This window comes from Dermacentor silvarum, chromosome 9 (assembly GCF_013339745.2).
Source record: "Dermacentor silvarum isolate Dsil-2018 chromosome 9, BIME_Dsil_1.4, whole genome shotgun sequence".
NCBI classification, from domain to species: Eukaryota; Metazoa; Arthropoda; class Arachnida; order Ixodida; family Ixodidae; genus Dermacentor; species Dermacentor silvarum.
In genome coordinates this window covers 16476834-16494109 of record NC_051162.1, presented here as the reverse complement: position 1 = coordinate 16494109, position 17276 = coordinate 16476834, and positions in this window count along the sequence as shown.

Below are 17276 nucleotides of genomic sequence, written 5' to 3'. Positions count from 1 at the left end.
CAGCGCAGCAGCCAGCACAGGTAACGCACGTGGCACTGCCAGAGCAAAAGGCCCTAGGGTCGCTTTTCTAATTCAGGAGAACGCTACCTTGAAAGCTCAGCACAGCCCCCGGCGCGGCCTTCGTCAGTGGAGCGGCAGCCGGCTAAGCGGAGGATAGGTCCGGAAGGAGAGGTTGCGGCGGCGTCCGACTCGGCCGTCCTTGAAGCAATCAAGGAATTGCAGAAGTCGGTGATGCGGCAAGCGGAATGTCTTGACCTCGTAGCACGTAAAGTCGCAGTGATCGAAAGAAGGCTTGGTCTCGGCGAGAATTCGTTGGCCGTCCCGGTGACGCCCGTCTCACTGGTTCCCCAGGCGGGCCCTGGTATGCCAATGGTTCTGGCCCCCGTACATAAAATGAGGTGCCGAGAAGTCGGCAAAACAGTGGTAGTAATCATGGCTCCCAGCGGAAATGAGTTTGGAAGCGTAAGGCCCTCCCTCCAGTAGTATATTTCCCCATTGACGGTGAGGCCGCATGTGATTGCCTTACAGGAAACCATTGACGCGGCGGTTGCCTTGCCCGGCTATCGATCTGTATCAGTTAGGGGGGAGGGGCAACCCGGTCTGGCTATCTTGGTTGCGAGGAAATATGCGTTTGTAGAACACAAGCTTCAGCTACGCAACTCTACTTTGGAGGCCCAGCTGGTCGAAATCATCCCGAATAATTGGCTTAAGTGTAGCATCTTCATACTGAACGTCTACAGTACCCCTCGGAATCACAAGCAGGCGTTTTCCTTGGTGATCGCAAAGGCGGCTGCCCTAGCGGGCAAGTCGCCGCTCGTATCTGTCGGGGACTTTAATGCACACCACCCGGCCTGGGGATATCCAAAGGCCACTGTTAAGGGGAGAAACCTGGTTCAAGCTATGACGGATTGTTCCTTAGAGCTGGTCACGGACCCTGAGTTCCCAACTAGGGTGGGCACCTCTGTTACGAGAGACACCACTCCGGATCTAGCATTTACCAAAACCGCGGCGGGCGTACAGTGGGCTAACCTGCAGGAAAGCCTGGAAAGTGATCACTTTATCCTCTCGGTCACCCAGGAAACCCGGGCGCCTCCGCCTAGGGAGTTCAGGGTGACGGACTGGGACGAGTTAAGAAAGCACTGCAACGCTGATCAGACCGAATATGGCATGTTGGAGGACCTCTTCTCGCGATTAGCAGAGGATGCTCTCTCCTCGCAACCAAGACGGTCCAGACTGACTTACAGGTGGATGCAATGGACTCACGTCTTGCGCATCTGTTGGAGGCTAAAAACTCACTGGTTGAGAAATGGCGCACGCAGAAGCTCAATAGGAGGCTGCGGAAGCGCATAGCGCTCCTCAATAAAGAAATCGAGGACTATTGTCAGGAACTGTCTAGGCAGCAGTGGAATGAAGTTTACTCAAAAGTACACGGGCAGAAGCGCACCGGGGGTAAATGGAACCTCTTGAAGGTGCTTCTCGATGAGACTAATTAAAAAGGTAACCAGAGGTTGGCAATCGACCGATTGGTCCAAGCACAGAGGAGCGGTGCGGTCGATGACACGACTCTACTTACGGAATTGGCGGAGCGATACCTTCCGGTTGGCCTCGTAGGGGACTGGGACTACCCGGACTACCGGGGAGGGCCGCTGGAGGCAGTCGACTCGCCCTTTACGAAACTTGAAGATTCAAGAGGTGCTTCATGAACTTAACAGTCGCTCAGCCCCTGATGGAATCACGAATAGGCTGCTGCGTAATCTTGATAAGTCCATTGCTAAGTTAACCGAGGAGGTCAATCTCCTCTGGGCAGAAGGCCGCGTTCCGGAAGCCTGGAGGACCGCCTCGGTGGTGCTCATTCGCAAACCGGGCAAGGCACTCGCCAAGGAGAACCTACTTCCCATCTCCCTTACCTCTTGCGTGGGGAAGGTGATGGGGCATGCAGTATATAATAGGGTCACTAGGCATATCGAGGATAAAGAGCTCTTTCCACATAACATGGTAGGCTTCCGGCCGGGTCTCTCCACCCAGGATGTGATGCTCCTGATTAAGAGGCAAATTGTCGACCGACAAACCCAAGATATTCAGGGAGTATTGGCCCTTGACCTCGCCAAGGCATTCGATACCATTTCACATAAATTCGTCCTGGAGGCGGTGGAGAGCATGGGGCTGGGACCAAAGTTCCACGCCTATGTTTGTGCCTTCCTGCGGGACCGCACAGCAACCATAAAGATTGGCCAATTAAAATCGAAGGCCTTTACCCTGGGTGCGAGGGGCACGCCGCAAGGAGCGGTCATTTCGCCTCTCTTGTTCAACATAGCCATGAAAGGCCTCAGAGCGTCTTTCCACTGTAGCGAATACCAACCATGCCCTATATGCGGACGACATTACTGTCTGGTGCATGGGAGGTTCGGATGCTGAGGTGGAGGAGGCGCTTCAGTCGGGACTGTCTATCACCGAAAGTTTTCTGGAGCGTACGAGGCTTCGACTCTCCCCTCCAAATCGGAGTTGCTTCTCTACAGACCGGTTCGGCCCGGGAGGAGACGCCCTCCACGCCGCTTGATCAGGTACAGATTACGCTAACCACAAGGGACGGGCTGTCGATTCCCAGAGTCAACTGTATTAGAGTGCTCGGCTTGCTTCTTGAGTCCAACGGCAGGAATTCACAGGTTTTGGCCCGCATCACCTCCAAGACGGAGAACATGCTCAGGCTGATTTTAAGGGTCTCAAATCGCAGGGGAGGGCTGAGGGAGAGAGCAATCTCCTTCGGCTCTACCATGCGTTCCTCATGAGCCATATTAATTACGTCGCATCGGCACTGAATTGGTCTAAAAGCGAAGAGGATAAACTAGACACTTTAATGCGAAAAAGTATCAAAAGGGTGCTGGGACTCCCCATGAGCACGGGCACGGACAGGCTCATGAGCCTGGGCATGCACAACACCCTATCGGAGGTGACTGAGGCACAGAAACTAGTTCAGGTCGCGCGGCTCTCCTCCACCAAGGCTGGGCAGCGTCTCCTACAGTCGCTGGGCTGCCATCATACGGGCAGCACCGAACAGAAGCTGTTTTTAACACAGACAGTGAAGGGTACCTACGAGGTGGAGCCCTTCCCGCGTAACGTCCATCCGCAGTACAATGTTGGCCGGCGAAAGGCACGGGCCAGGTCTCTGCTTGACTTCGTAGCTAAATCCCCGGGAAAGGTGGCTTTCGTTGATGCGGCGCAGTATGGCCGCTCCGATAGCTTTGCGGCCGTGGTTGTTGATCATCGTGCACACGCAGCGCACCCAGCACCGACTCTCGTCCCCAGCAGCAGCCCCACCCGGGCCAAGCTAACCCCGCGCACATCGACCACGAACTGCAACAGCCATCTCCCCGCACCACTCCGCAAAGCCGCGCGCGAGAGAACACCAGATCGCCCCGTTACACAGGAGGCGCGCGGCGAGGATCACCAGAGAAACACACGATCAATATTTTGGAAACAAGAGGGACGCGTGCATGAGCACGTCCACCCGCCTCTTTGACTGTGACTGAATGTGTGTAATCGCGCTGCGAGACGCGCCGTCGGTGCGCAAGCCGCGGCATGCGAGAAATAGGATGGGACTGACCCCCGCCGGGCCGCGGGGTGCTCCCTCCCGCGCCCCTGGGCCCGCAAAAACGAGCCATAATCTGTGCGCGCGCGCATGCGCGCCACCCGCTCAGCCAATGCGGGGCAGCGATGGTCGGCAGCTGGCTGGCCCGCCGGATCCCTGCCCGTGCCCCGGCACGCCGCACAGCACACGGCCGCGTCGCCCATACGGATCCTGCAGGTGTGAGCTAAGTGTGCCTCTGCACATTTTGTGCATATCGCCTTGGAGGCGTTCAACCTATCCGGGCAAAACCGACGCGAGTGCCCGTACGCCGCACCACCCTCGCCGACGTCCAACCAATATTGACTCGACCGCGCTTAATAAGCTTATGATAGTCCGTCGGGCACATTTCCACCACATGAGATTTGTTACCCCCCGTTCAGTAAGAGTAGTTTTAACTTTGATCTGCCTTTGGTCAATGTCCAAGCCTAGGTTTCGTTCATCGATAGCCTGAATTAATCTATCCGCGGCTATCTCAGGGCCGGCCCCGATAATCTTGACGTGTGGCCGCCGCTTTTGCGGAATTCGTACGGTGAAACTGGTCTTGGTGACCGCACTCTGCTCAACCGCTTTTTGTAAGTTAACAACTGTTGGCCGTTCTCTGGCCAGGACCGTAACGCCAAATCGTGTCTCGCGCAACGAAACCTCGCCAATACCCGCCGCTGACACCTCGATATTGTCTTTTAATAATGTCACGGGTATAAACTATTTACAGAATGTATTTACAGGAGATAGACAGCAGCTGAGAACACAGAGAGGCTGTTGCCACTTCGTCCTCTTCTCCTTCGTCGACCTTGTCTGTTTTCCTCACCGTAACACAACCCCCGGCGGAAAAAGCACCGTCCCGGTGCTTCAGATGGGGCCATCGGGAAGGGCATAATAGGGCTTAAGCCGAGAGACGTGTACAATGGCGGGTGATGTGGAACCGGTTGGCACGACGGATGTCACTGGGATGATCTCATAGGTGACATTGGTCACTTGACGTAGAACGCGGTAAGGACCTTTGTAGCAGGGAAGGAGTTTCCAGAGAGCCCCACACGTCGGCAAGGGGACCAAAGGAGTACGAGAGAGCCTGGTGCAAAGTATGTCTCACGATGGCGGCAATTGTAAGTGTGCTTTTGAGTTTCCTGCGATGCCAACAAACGAGTACGGGCAAGCTGGCGCGCATGGTCAGCGTGGGCGATGGCATCGCGGGCATACTCGGTCTGTGAGTTCCGTACCAAGGGGAGCGAAGCATCCACTTGTAACATAGGGTCACGACCGAAGAGCAAGTAAAAGGGGGAATACCCAGCAGTATCGGGGCGTGACGAATTATAGGCGAACGTGACATAGGGTAGCGCAATATCCCAGTCCTTGTGGTCGGGTGAGACGTATTTGGATAGCATGTCAGTGATGGTCCGATTAAGTCGCTCAGTAAGGCCGTTGGTCTGGGGATGATAGGACGTAGCGAGTTTGTGCTTGGTAGAACAGGAGCGTAGGATATCGGCGATGACTTGGGAGAGGAAAGTGCGGCCACGGTCGGTAAGGAGCTGTCGCGGGGCGCCATGGACTAAAATGATATCCCGGAGTAGGAAATCGGCCACGTCAGTTGCGCAGCTCGTGGGAAGCGCTCGAGTGATGGCGTAGCGCGTCGCGTAATCAGTAGCCACAGCGATCCACCTGATGCCGGAGCTGGACTCAGGAAAAGGGCCAAGGAGATCCAAACCCACGCGGAAGAATGGCTCAGTTGGAATCTCGATCGGCTGTAAGTACCCGGCAGGAAGCACTGCTGGCTTTTTCCGTTGTTGGCAGGACTTGCAAGCAGCTACGTATCGCCGTACGGAGCGCGGGAGGCCGGGCCAGTAGAAGCGGCGGCGCACGGGGTCGTAAGTGCGAGCAACCCCAAGGTGTCCGGCAGTAGGTGCATCATGCAGCTCCTGAAGCACGGTTAAGCGGAGGTATTGGGGAACGACAAATAGAAGGGGAGGACCGTCAGGGTGAAAATTGCGGCGGTACAATATCCCGTCTTTGAGGACGAACCACCGTAACTATGGATCAGTGGGAGCAGATTGCACCCGGTCAATGAGGGTCCTCAAGGTAGCGTCATGGCGTTGCTCGTGGGCCATGTCCAAAAGCTGGGAAATGGACAGAACACTTGCGGAAGCATCCGTGTCAGCGTTGGCGGGCGTGGGTACAGGGTAACGGGACAAGCAGTCAGCGTCATTGTGTAGGCGACCAGACTTGTACACAGAATAGGAATACTCCTGTAGCCGCAAAGCCCATCGTCCAAGCCTCCCTGTGGGATCTCTTAAGGAGGAAAGCCAACAGAGGGCGTGGTGGTCCGTTACAACAGAAAAGGGCCTGCCGTATAAATAGGGGCGGAATTTTGCTACTGCCCACACAAGTGCCGAACATTCGCGCTCGGTAATAGAGTAATTCCGCTCCGCAGGTGACAAAAGACGGCTAGCGTACGCGATAACACGTTCACGGCCGTGCTGAACTTCTGCCAAGACGGCACCGACGCCGTGGCCACTGGCATCGGTGCGCACCTCTGTAGGGGCTGACGTATCGAAGTGTCCTAGAATCGGCGGGGTGGTGAGTATGGTGGTAAGGCGAGAAAAGGCGGCGGCCTGAGAGTCTCCCCATGAAAACGGCACATTTTTCTTCAGAATATCCGTCAGAGGGCGTGCTATGGTGGCGAAATCTTTAACAAAGCGACGGAAGTAGGAGCAAAGGCCCACGAAACTGCGGACATCTTTTTCGGACTGTGGGACAGGAAAATCTTTCACGGCTCGAATTTTCTCCGGGTCCGGTCGGATGCCAGACGCATTGACGACATGGCCAAGGACTGTAATTTCACGGTGGCCGAAGTTACATTTCTTTGAGTTGAGCTGCAGACCGGCCTTGCGAAAAACAGCAAGTACAGCTGAAAGGCGCTCAAGTTGTGTGCTGAAAGTGGGCGAGAACACAATAACATCGTCAAGGTAGCAGAGGCAAGTCGACCACTTGAATCCTTGGAGTAATGAGTCCATCATACGCTCAAAGGTAGCCGGAGCGTTGCATAGCCCAAAAGGCATAACTTTGAAGTGGTAAGGACCATCAGGCGTTGTAAAAGCGGTCTTTTCACGATCGAGATCATCCACAGCGATTTGCCAATATCCGGACCGTAGGTCGATGGATGAAAAATACTGTGCCCCGTATAGGCAATCAAGGGCGTCATCTATACGAGGTAGTGGGTAGACGTCTTTCGTCGTGATGCGGTTGAGGTGCCGGTAGTCGACGCAGAATCTCCATGTGCCGTCCTTCTTCTTTACGAGCACAACAGGTGACGCCCAGGGACTTGACGATGGCTCAATGATGTCTTTCGCGAGCATCTTGTCCACTTCCGTTTTGATGACTTGGCGCTCCGAAGCTGAAACTCGGTAGGGTCGCCGATGGATGGGAGGATTATCGCCTGTATGTATACGGTGTTTGACAAGAGACGTTTGGCCTAAGAGACGGTTGTTAGATCGAATATGTCCTTGAACGAAAGCAATAAACTGCAGAGCTGTTCAGCCTCCACAGGCGTAAGACCTGGGGCGATCATTTTCGTAATGTCGTGGTCAATACAAGTGGTAGACCGGAAAGGTTCACAGGACGTGTCGACGGCAAAAGTTTCAACGCAGTGAACTTCTAAAGCAATGATCGTAGCCAGGGTAATATCTTTAGGCAGAATTTGCTTCGTAAGCCCGAAATTCACCACAGGGAGATAGGTGCGATTGTCTTTGACTCTCAGTATTGTATGCGCGACAGTAACGTTATGGCTGAGAACGATGGCAGTTATTGGAGCGGAGATGTAATCACCATCGGGAACTGGCATAGATGGCGCCATTTCGATGTATTGCAAGGCCTGTGGTGGAACGGGAACAAAATCATTCGGTCTCAGGCGAATTTCGTGAGGTGTTGTAGGGTCGTCCAGCAGAGGCAGGTCAAGACGCACAGTACTTGAAGAACAATCGATGAGCGCTGAATGCGCAGAGAGGAAGTCGAGGCCTAGTATGAGGTCATGGGGGCATTGGTCAAGCACAGTGAAAAGTACCACAGTATGGCGGCCGGAAATGCTCACGCGTGCAGTACCCAATTCGACCACGGCCACCATGCTGCCGTCGGCGATTCGTACGACACGAGTAACGGCAGGCGTAACAATTTTCCTTAAATGGCGGCGAAGGCGGCTGGTCATAATCGATATCTGTGCTCCGGTATCTATGAGTGCTGTGACGGGTGTGCCATCAACGTGGACGTCGAGAAGGTTACGTTTCGTAAACAGCGTCAAAGGAGGATGTTGCGGCGTATTCGACATTGCAGCACTACCCCGAGGTGCCGCATTGCCTAGTTTTCCGGCTGGGATGGTCCTGAGTAGGTCGGCGAGGGCGAGCGGTGAAACTGGGGCGGACGTGGCTGGCGACGTTGAGGCGAGGGCGAGCGAGTATAGCGGCGAGGAGAGGTAGCGGCGTCGGAAGCGTCGTAGAAGCGACGGGGTGAAGAACTGCGGGGCGAACTTGTATTCCAGAACGTGTTTCGAGGCGGGGACGACCAACGGCTACGGCAGTGACGGGAAACGTGACCGATTCGGCCGCAGCAGAAACAGATCGGCCTGTCATCAGGTGTACGCCAGTCCAATGGATTCCGGGCACTGTAGGGGTAACGGGCACTGGAGAGTGGAGCGCGATAGGACCGAGGCATAGGGGCAGGGCCGGGGTCAGGACGACTCAAGGAGCAGGCGCTGGGGAGACCCATATTAGCAATTTCCTGGCGAACCACGGATTGAATCAGCGATATCGTCTCAGCAGTGTTGGTCCAAGACGTCGGTTGAGGCGAGACAGGAAACGCAGCTTCGAGTTCGCGGCGCACAATGCGGGTCACGTTTTCACTTGGTGGTGGCACGCTAGATTGGTCGGTTAGGTCGGTGCAAGAAGAGGTCGCTGCAGTATTTGGAAGCCGTGTAAACTGATTATGTATACGGCGGCTCTTCGCCTGCTCGAAACGGCGGCATTCCTTCATGATGGCGTCGTCCGCGATACCCTTGATAATGTGGCCAACCTTGTCCTCCTCTGGCATTGACGTGTCGATTTTATGACAGAGGGCGAGGACGTCCTGAATGTAGGAGACGTACGATTCTGTAGTAGTTTGGGCACGCGTGGCGAAATGTTGCTTGGCGGCTAGCTGTCGACCGGTCGGATTGCCAAAAACGTCGGACAGCTTCTCTTTAAACAACTCCCAGCTGGTGAGCTCTTCCTCGTGTGTATAATACCACGTTCGCGGTGTTCCATCGAGGTAGAACACGACATTGGCCAGCATTATGGTAGGATCCCACCTGTTCACCTTGCAGACGCGCTCGTACATCTTTAACCATTCTTCTACGTCAACACCATTGAGGCCGTTGAACTTGCCGGGGTCTTGCGGCTGAGGTAGAGCAACGTACTGGGTCTGCGTAGTCGGCGATGCAGCTGCAGACGCGGTGCCTGCCGCTGAATGCATGTTCTCGGGCTGGGTGAGACGTCCGCTGCGGAGCTCCGTGGCGAAGACGCGTACCCCGCACCTCTCACCAAAATGTCACGGGTGTAAACTATTTACAGAATGTATTTACAGGAGATAGACAGCAGCTGAGAACACAGAGAGGCTGTTGCCACTTCGTCCTCTTCTCCTTCGTCGACCTTGTCTGTTTTCCTCACCGTAACAATACAGTCAAAACATCTTTTGCGGGCGTCCGCGACTCACCCATAGGCGTCAGAAAGGCGAAGTGTCCGTGCAAGCGCGGCTCACTCGGGACCATCTCACGTCCGAGCACCCCCGGCGACGAAGCAGTAGCTCAAGCGGAGTCCTGATCTCCCACCAAGGGACCAGGGCCGCACGCCCGCCCCACCGCGGCATAGGAGCGCGGCGGAGCAACCGCCGACGTCGCCGTCGCCAGGCGCACCCGTAGGTCCGCAGCCTCACGCCGAGCCTGGTCCAGTTGCCGGCGCAACTCCTCCACAACGCCGTCCCGGTTCGCTGCGACTGCGTTCAAGTCTGCACAAATATTGACCATGCTGTTCACTTCCGTTATGATTTGAGCTCGGATTGGGTTAGATGACTGTTTTATCGTCGAACAAAATTTTTTCAATGCGCTTTTCGCGTGCAGTTATCTCGTCCAAGCTCAAAAACTGCCTAGCGTCTGGCCCCAAGTACACCGGCTGCATCCGCAGAGCTGTATCAGTGCCCGTCGGCACCTCAGTAGGTACGTCATTTATCAACACCTCCCTGCCCTGCGCCAGCGTCTCCAAATCCACCGTCACCCCTGCCAAAACCTCATCTCGCGGCGAAAATCCCTCACCCTCCGAACGAGGCGAGTCCCCCGAGCCAGAAGGCCCGGTCCCGGAGGGCCCCGCATCGTCCGGCAATCCCGGCTTTTCTATTCAGCCCCAGCGTAGGCGGGTAAGTTCCATAGCCACTTTGTAGGGCCGCGGCCATCGGCCAGAAAACGGCAAAAATAAACAAAGTAGCCCCGTTTTCACCCGACCCACGCGTCCATTATGGTCCCTATACGTTCAACAGCAACCCCAAGCTAAAATTTTACTAAGAGAATCAAAAGAAACTGACCTTTGCCGAAAAATTGAGAGCCCAAAACGCTGGCCAAAACAACCAGATAGATGCACGAGCGCTCATGTCCCAGTAAACGTCATTGATGTTCGCCTCTATATGGCCATATATATGTCCTAAGCCGGATTCAGCAATGCTCTTCATCTCTTTGTCCGGCCTCGCACTCTGATGAAAAGCAATAAAATTCTTTTTGGGAGCCACCGTCGCGTTGCGGAGATGGGTTTGCACAAGGCTTACCCTACGAGTGACGGTCAGGAAAGGGCACGACGTTCCTCTACTCCGCAACGCACAAAGGCGCTACGGCAGGGTTCGTCGACTCTCCGACACGGCGCAGGGAAGGCTCCGGAGTCAGATCGGCAACAAACACGGGTTTATTCACCTAAGATACAGCACAGTGCGACAGTCACGGCGCTTACGGGCCAAGGCTCCCCGCAAGACCGATTGAGTAGGCGCGCCCGCTACGCTAGGGATAACCGGCGCGAGGTCCGCCAAGCGCGAGAACAAAGGTCTCATATGCAGCCACCTCGTTGCGGGCCGGTGAGCATCTGCCGCGGCGAGGAAGCGCTCAGCGGACGAGAGCTCGGGTGGAGAGGATGCCCGGGGGCCGCCGCGCTGGAGGCCAATCAGGGTGCGTCCCAGTGAAGTGCTCTCGCGGGGCAAGTCCAATTTCGGGGGGGGGGGAGGGGGGGAGAAGCACAGTTTGTGCGGGAATGTAGGTCCGGCGTGCTCGCCATGTCCGCCATGTTGCCGTTACGGCGGGGGTTCCCTGAGAGAGAGCGAAGCTCAACGCGCGAGCTGGGGGACGAGGCGCGGTAAGGCACCTCGATCCCCACATCCCCCCCTCCTGAAGACCGAGGTCAGCCTCCGAAGGTGGCTGACCCAGGCCGAGTGGCAAGGTTGACTCAGCCAAAGCCACAGGACAATTCCATGAGGGTGTCGTCTTCACTTGATACGAAGCCAGGGGCTTGCCTTGGCTACGAAAGTTCCACACACCAAGAGCTCACTGCCAGGAGGAAGGGTCGGCAGCCCAGGAAGGACGGGGCGGGCCAGCACCATGGGACAGCCATCAACGCTTGAAGTCCACCGAGCCGGAACTGCCAGGAGCGCGCGCGGCGTGGCTGCCACCACAGAAGTCTCTGGGCTCCCCGGATTGCGCGCTCACAGGAACAGCAGGCCTGGATGACCGACAGCCAGGTTAGCAGCGGCAGCCGGAGTGACCATCCTCGGCCAGGGGTCAGCGTCTGACTGCGCGGACCAGCCCCAGTTAGCGGCAGCCAAGGCAGCAGGAGGCAAGGCTGCTCGGGTTGGGGCCCCCAAGGCGGCAGTCAGTCATAGTAGAAGGACCAGGAGCAGCAGGCCTTGAGGTCAGCAACAGACTGACATGGTAGGGCCAGGGACAGCCGGCTTCGTGGTCAGCAAGACGACTGGAGGCACAGTGGAGCCAGGCACAAGGAGAAGAGTTGACGACACAAGGGAAAGGACAGGAGAGTCCCCCGGCACTTCCTATGTAGACTTGTTCGAGGGGAACGTATGTGCCAGAGTCATTTTCATTAATGTTGCAGCCCTTCCTCTGCAGCTGTTTGGCTGTGACAAAATTCAACAGAAATTTCTTGATAGGCTTGTCACTTTCGTGATGTAGCGTATGCACAAGCACTTTCTCCGACTGGAACAGAGCATTGAAAACTGTGATGCTCTTTAGAGAGAACCTGATAAAAAACAGGTACGCCTTAATGTAAGGGTTTCTCATCGCTTCAAGGCATCGATCTGCACTCAGTAGCTTGTCCTCCACACGTGCAGCGAGGAAGAAGTGCTCTAGAGCAGTCCACTGTTCCAACAGCCGGTTCACACAATTAAACAACGCTAGCCAGCGAGTGTTAGACGGCTTCAAAAGCTTGTGTTTTTCCATTCGGAAAAGCTCCTGAATTTCAAGTATGATTGCAGATCTTTTTGCGCTTCCCGAAACGTAGTTTATAATGCTGTGCAGCATCTATTACAAGGTTATTGGCAGGCAGGCATGCAGCAGCAGCACTGGCAGCAAGATGCGCTGAGTGGCATATGCATCGAATAACCACCAGATGCTCATTAACTTCAATCAAACGTGTCATTAGGCGTTATGCTTTTTCCCACAATAACGCTAGCGTTATGTGATGCGAGGCCTATGATATTTTTTTAGTGGAATGCCCCTCTTTTCGAAACATCGTTCGAGGGCTGAGAACACACTCTCAGCTGTCCCATCGGCGGCGTTGACTTGAACAAGTTCCAACAAATCTCATTACTTTTCCTGAAGACTGGTCTACATACCGTACCAAGACACGCAGTTGTTTCTGGCTGCTGATATCGGTGCTCTCATCTATTAAAATAGAATCCGTTTCTCGCAGCGCGTGAACCAGCCCCTCTGTCTCAACAGGCGCCAGAATGTTCTTCACAATGTTGGTACATTTTTTTTCTGCCCAATGTCACTTGATCTAGTACCTTGGATTGTGTGAAATTTCTTTCAGCAGCGGCACTAAGTGATCCACAACTTCAAAAGCGACATTATATGAGTTGCGAAGAAAGCTGCCAGTTTAATCTCCGCTGTCTTGACGGGCTCAGTTACGTGGGCTCTCTCAAAAACAGCATTTATCGACAGTGTGCAATTGATCGATCTTATTGCTGCCAGGTGTTTCGCTGTTTTAGCATGCTTCAGAAGATCGCTCTTAACGCACTTGATTGTCACGCCGCCGGCTTTGCACTTCGCCTCGGTGGTCGCGTGCTCTACAAGCCATCCTTTAAATTCCGGCAGGCTGAGCCACTCCGAGCGAAACAACTTCACAAACGTTTTTCTCGTTTGCTTTGCCTGTTTAGGATTTGATGGTCCGGAGCCGTCATTCATGCTGTCATCGGAGCCCATAGTTTATGACAAAACAACTGACGCAAGCAAAACGTTCAAATAAACACCCGATTGCCGCTCCTCTGCTCCTCTTTTGATTATTCTTTGGATTGGATGGTTGTGGCTTGTTGCCCATTCATAACGAAACAATAACGTCTTCCACCACGATGTCACGTAGCAATCTCGGAGCCCATGTGCTGTGGATATGTTGTGGAAATGTGGGTTCCGAATCAAACCCGCAAAGTAAACAAGAAATCGCTTTATATATGTAACAATAACGAATCTCAAAGGCTGTGCTTTTTGCCTGCTGCATGCGCCGGAAACAATTGCAGAATCCAAAAGCGCATCGTGTCGCCATGTTTTGGACATTATAGAGGAAATTTCCCCATTCCAGAATTTCCCTGCAATATTGCGAAGATTCCCTTTTGTCCAAAATGACGGCTGAAAATTCCCTGAAAAAGGGAAAATTCCCTGCACGGAACATCTCTGCATCTGCCGCGGCGAGGAAGCGCTCAGCGGACGAGAGCTCGAGTGGAGAGGGTGCCCGGGGGCCGCCGCGTGGGAGGCCAATCAGGGCGCGTCTCCATAGAATAAAGAACCAACGGCGTCCCGGTGACGTGTTCTCGCCGGTAAAGTCCAATTCCAGGGGGGGGGGGGGGGGGGGAGAAGCGCGGTTTTCACTGGAAAGTACGCCCGGCGCACTCGCCATGTTGCCGTTACGGCGGCGGTTCCCGGAGATCGAGCTAAGCGCCACGCGCGAGCTGGGGGACGAGGCGCGGGAAGGCACCTCGATCCCCACAGCGTTTATATCTACGCATGTAAACAAAAACAGTAACATCCAGGACTGACTGCAATTTGTGCCTTCTACGTTCGGCTGCGCTAGAGATGGAACTCTCGAATTATCATTTGGCGGTTTTCGAATTTCAATCTCATTTCGAATCAGTTTTCGAATTGAGCGCCGCGTACATATGCAAAAACGACACGGATCGCATTGCGAGCGATTCCGCTTTTCGTTGCAGGTACTCGGCATGGTCAAAGAACGAGTGGGGCCGATCTACCATGACCCCGAGAATCCTAATTGAATTTTTAAACGGGAGGCCCCGCTTGTTCTCGTCTATCTTGAGGGTGGGCTTGATTTTTTCCATGCCCCCTAGCCGAACGAGAACAAAACGCACACCGCCATCTCGTGATTTATCTTTATTTTGGTATCCGCAGTCCAATCTTTTTATTCCATACAGTGCGGCCGTGGCTCGCTCCATACTGTCTTGTCGGTTTTTAGCCGGGACCAGCACCACGGTGTCGTACGCTTACGCTGAACGCGTATGCCTTCCGGCATCTGCAGCCGTAACAGGCCGTCAACAATCGCGTTCCACAACAGCGGCGACAACGGCGATCCCTGAGGGCTGCCGAGAGTCGCCTCCGTCACGACAAGACCCGAGTACGAAAGGAACTCAACCGTGCGGCCGCTCAAAAGGGTCTGGAGCAGTCCCACCAAGTTACTGGGGCATTCTCTGTCCCTAAAATACTTCAAGACAAGGAAAGGGGGTGCCACACGGTGTCGAAGGCACCCTGAAAATCCACAGATATCAGCGTGACCGGCGTGCCCTTTGCCGATGAAATGGCAGAGAGCCTGAAGTACCATGACCGCATTCCTGCCGTGGGTAAATCCGAATTGGTTTGGATGTACGTGATTGCCTTCAAGCAGAAAGTGGTACAATCGCCCATAGAGAAGTCGTTCCAGTACCTACCTTTCTTTCCAAGTATGGACGTCATGCATATGGGTCGGTATGCATTATTGACATCTGGTGGTCATCCCGGTTTGCCGATAAAAATCCCTCTTCCCTTTCTCCATACCTTTTGGAAATATCCGAGAGCGAGCGCTGTATTGAAAACGTTCAAAATAGACCGTTGATGAGCCGTACACAGCGTAGCTACTAAATCCGTCGTTAGACCGTCCGGCCTCGGAGCTGATCTCGCCACCAGTTGGCCAAGTGGCACTTCGATCTCGCCGGCAGTGAACTGACAGTCGTGTCTACGCGACACATACGGACAAGAAATCTGCTCTCTTATTCCCCTGTTTACTGGCTTGTCCGTTTGAACGTCCTTTCCTATTAGTGTGTTTAATAACAGCTCGGCGGACTGCAGGACCCCTTCGGTGTAGCTACTGTCGGATTGTTTCAGAGGCAGCAAAACCGTCCGGCCTTTTGTTTTGCCGAACGCCGCCCGGAAAGGTTCGGCAAACGGATTTACGGCTGCAATCCCCGCACCGTTCCCGCGCGTCATTTTCTTTTTCGCGTTCAATAATGCGGCGGAACTTGGCGAGCGCTTCATTATACTGGCTCCTGTATATCGGTCGGAGCTCGACAGCACGGCATCGTTGAAATCTACGCGCAAAGCCCGTGTGCGCTTCTTCTCAGTTTGTAATGCTGGGGTACACCAGCTTTTCCCCGGTTTGTGTGGGAGAACTGTTCTGAGTTCGTTTTTTTTTTTTTCGTGCTCTCTCAATTATCTCATACATTTTGCCGAGCATCGCGTCGAGCGCCTGTGTCGATCTGATGTCCGCGCCGCTCGCTCGCTCAAAACATTGATGCTCCTTTATTTGGCTATCAGGTTCTGCCTGCCGCACGTTGTTAGGCGCTTTTCCCGCTTGTAGTTCGCGCTGCAAAAAACTAGATCGATCGCCTTGTGCTCCGAAAACGTTTCGTCGGGCGACACCTTCCACTTGTATCCGCGCCGGACAAGTGCAGGGGTCGCGAACGTCAGATCAATCCAGCTCGCGGTATACATGTTCGAGTAAGTGGGAGGGGATGTCGCGTCATTGAGCACGATCAAAGCGTGCGCCGCCGCGAACTCGATAAGACGCGACCCACGATTGTCGTTTGCTTTGGGGCCCCACATAGCGTGTTTGGCGTTCAAGTCGCCCATGACTATCAGGTCTTGCGCACGTTCTCTCTCTAGACATGCTGCAAGCGCGTCCACTGTTGGGTCCATCGAACTGTGCGGCGGCACATATGCTGCGACCACCAGCCACGTGCGCTCCGCTCTCGTGCATCGCACTGCAACCACGCGCCGAGAAATGTGCACCGGGAAGACGTCGAAATTCGGCCGGCGGACCACAATGGCGCTCAACGGTTCTTCCTGCTCACCAAAATATACGAACTCTGGCGGCAGCTGGGCCCTTGCTTTCTTTGTGCAAGGCGGGTCATTGATTGCGGCAATGCAAATGTCGAACTCCTCCATTCGACGCGTCATGGCCGTCAACGCGCGCTTGGCGTGGTCTAGATTAATTTGCATAACACGGAGAGAGCGAAAACAACTTTATTTGACCCGTTTTACAAAAGAGGGGGGGGGGGGGGGTCGAAGACGCTCCTGCCCTCGTCACCTAGGAGACGGCTGAGATCTCTTGTATGTCGGCGGCTCTCTCGGCCAGTCTGGTCGCCCAATCTTGCTCGTGGTGGTCTGAGCTGTGCAGCAGAGCTGCCCATTTCCCTTGGTCTTTTATTTGGCGGCCCTCGAATGGTTCTGCCTGGCGACATGCCGACAAGATGTGTGGCAGGTCCGCTCTATTATTACATATTTTACATAATTCTGTATAATTTGCGGAATAAAACTGGATGCAGGACACTGGGCTCGGATACATGTTGGTCTGGAGGAGCCTCCACACCACTGCCTGTTTCTTAGTTAATTTAAGGTGAGCCGGGGGATACCGGGCCCGGCCCAGCCAATAGTGATTGGTAATTTCTTTGTATGTGACCATTCGATCTCCTCTGGACCCTGGCTGGGCTGGCTCACTTGCTCGGCGAGTAAGTCCTCGAGTTACTGTGTGAGCCGCCTCGTTACCAGAAAGCGAGCAGTGCGCGGCTGCCCAAATGACATGGATCGTCCCGCGCCGTCGCTGGTCACTATATGATTATTATTTGGAGCGTCTCCATGGAGATGCGGCCCTTGGCGAAGTTGAAGACAGCGATCTTTGAGTCACTGATAATAAATTTTGATTTTGTCGATGCAAGTGCCAATGCGATCGCTGCCTCCTCTGCTGTTTCAGGGTTGTCTGTGGTAATAGTCCCACTGACCGAGGGGCTCCCCTTCCGTGTCTACCACCACCACAGACACACCCACCTGATTCCTATATTCTGCGGCGTCCACATAGACCACGTCCTCCACGGCCTGATACTTGTGCTCAACACA